The sequence below is a fragment of the Nannospalax galili genome, unplaced genomic scaffold (genome assembly GCF_000622305.1).
Source record: "Nannospalax galili isolate Female #2095 unplaced genomic scaffold, S.galili_v1.0 scaffold45, whole genome shotgun sequence".
Lineage (NCBI taxonomy): Eukaryota > Metazoa > Chordata > Mammalia > Rodentia > Spalacidae > Nannospalax > Nannospalax galili.
The window spans coordinates 493,154-496,149 of record NW_008355775.1 but is presented as its reverse complement, the minus strand read 5'-3'; positions in this window follow the sequence as shown (position 1 = coordinate 496,149).

Genomic DNA, 2,996 nt, shown 5'->3' with positions numbered 1-2,996 from the left:
TAAACCAATTAGAAATGACAGAGGAAAGCCTCATCAATAGGATGAATGAAATGGAAAACAGAGTATCAAGACTGGAAAATAAAGTGGATGAACTAGACCACTCAAGCAAAGATTATGAAAAATTTAAGAAATCATGAGAATGTAATATGCATGAGTTGTGTGACATCATAAAAAGACCAAACTTATGTATCATAGGCATACAGGAAGGAGGAGAATCCCAAGATAATGGCATGGACCAGATCTTCAACAGAATCATGGAAGAATATTTCCCAAAATTAAAGAACGACATATCCATACAAATACAAGAAGCATATAGAACACCAAACAGACAGGACCAGAAAAGAAACTCTCCAAGGCACATCATAGTAAAAACACTAAACATACAAAACAAAGAGACAATTCTGAAAGCTTCAAAAGAGAAACAACAAGTCACATATAAAGGAAAACCCATTAGGACTACAGCTGACTATTCAGTGCAAACTACGGAAGCCAGAAGAGCCTGTACCAAATTATTCCCAGTTTTAAATGACCACAGATGCCAACCCAGATTACTATACCCAGGCAAAATGTCTATTATAGGCGAAGGGGAGAGAAAAATCTTCCATGATATAAATAGGCTGAAAGAATTCATGTCCACAAAACCAGCCCTTCAGAGAGTTCTTGAAGCAAAACAAAAGAAAGAAATGACCATACCCAAGGGATTGATGAAAGAAATCCAATGAAGGTATGACTGTGGAAAGGTACACCTATATCAAGAATGTAAACAGAAATAAAAATGACAGGATTCAATACCCATCTTTCATTAATAACTTTAAATATTAATGGACTGGATTCTCCAGTCAAAAGACGCAGACTATATGAATGGATTAAGAAACAAAAACCATCTTTTTGTTGTCCGCAAGAAAGTCATCTCACTTTCAAGGACAGACACTATCTCAAAGTGAAAGGATGGAATAAAATATACCAAGCAAATAGCACTAAGAAAAAAGAAGGCGTAGCAATTCTAATATCTGACAAAATAGAGGATAAACTAAAACTAATCAGAAGAGACAAAAAGGGCCACTTCATTTTGATCAAAGGAACAATGAATCAAGAAGATATTACAATCCTGATCATATATTCACCAAACTTTGGTGCATCCAACCTCATAAAAACAATACTACAGTACTTTAAGACCCAGATTAACACCAACTCATTAATAGTAGGGGACTTCAATACCCCCACTGTCTCCATTAGATAGGTCAACAGGGCAGAGAGATAACAGAGAGACATCTGAATTAAACAATACCATATATCAAATGGACTTAACAGACATCTATCGAGTATTCCACCCAAGCACCAAAGGGCATACTTTCTACTCAGTACCCCATGGAACCTTCTCCAAAATCAACCATATACTGGGGCACAAACCAAACTTAAACAAATACAAAAAGACTGAAATAATTCCATGCATTCTATCAGAATACAATGCAACAAAGCTTACAATCAACACCTGAAGAAGCCCTAATCACCACATGAACACATGGAGATTAAACAACTCACTCCTGAATGATGAATGGGTCAAAAGAGAAATTAAGAAAGAAATAAAAGTATTCCTGGAATTAAATGAAAAGGACAATACAACATGACAAAACCTCTGGGACATGCTGAAAGCGGTCCTTAGAGGGAAGTTTATAGCTCTAAGGGCCTAAATCAAAAAATCAGAAAGAACACAAATAAATGACTTAACATTGCAACTCAAAACACTTGAAACGCAATAGCAAATGAAACCCAAACCCAGCAGACAAGAACTAACAAAAATCAGGGCAGAAATTAATGAAATAGAAACAAAGAAAACAATACAAAGAATCAACAATTCCAAAGGCTGGTTCATTGAAAAGAAAAACAAAATTGACAGACCGCTAACCCAGTTAACCAAAAGAAAGAAAGACAACCTCCAAGTCAACAAAATCAGAGATGAAAGGGGAAACATCACAACAGACACTAGAAAGATACAGAACATTAGAAGGGACTACTTTAAAAACCTATATGCTACTAAATTTGAAAACCTAAGAGAAATGGACGGATATCAAAGGCATGGGAGCCACCAACACTAAACCAAGAAGAGATTAACAGCTTAAACAGACCCATATCACAAAAAGAAATTGAAACAGTAATACAAAACTTCTGACTAAATAAAGCCCAGGACCAGATGATTTACAGCAGAATTCTACCAGACACTTAAAGAAGATCTACATCCAATTCTACTTAATTTATTCAAAAAAATAGAAATGGATGGAGAACTTCCAAATTCCTTCTGTGAAGCCAGCACCACTCTAATACCAAAGCCAGGTAAAGATACAACCAAAAAAAGAAAACTATAGACCCATATCCTTAGTGAACATAGACGCAAAAATTCTCAAGATACTTGCAAACCACATACAAACACACATCAAAAGATCATCCACCATGATCAAGTCCACTTTATCCCAGAAATGCAGGGATGGTTCAAGATACGTAAGTCAATAAACATCATAAATCATATAAATGAACTCAAAGACAAGAACCACATGGTCATCTCAATAGATGCAGAGAAGGCCTTTGACAAAATTCAACATGCATTTATGTTCAAAGTCCTAGAGGGAATTGGACTGGAGGGAACATACCTCAACATAATTAAAGCCATATATAACAAACCCACAGCCAACATCATTCTAAATGGAGAAAAACTGGAAGCGTTCCCATTGAAATCAGGAACCATAAAAGGCTGTCTATTTTCACCACTTCTCTTTAACATAGTACTTGAAACTCTTGCAAGAGCAATAAGACAAGAGAATGAAATTAAAGAGTAATAATTGGAAAAGAAGAGATCATATTATCCCTTTTTGCAGATGATATGACATTATATAGAGACACCAAAAATTCTACCAGAAAACTCCTAGAAACTATTAACATGTTTAGTAAAGTGGCAGGTTACAAAATTAATCTACAAAAGTCTGTAGCCTTTCTATATACCA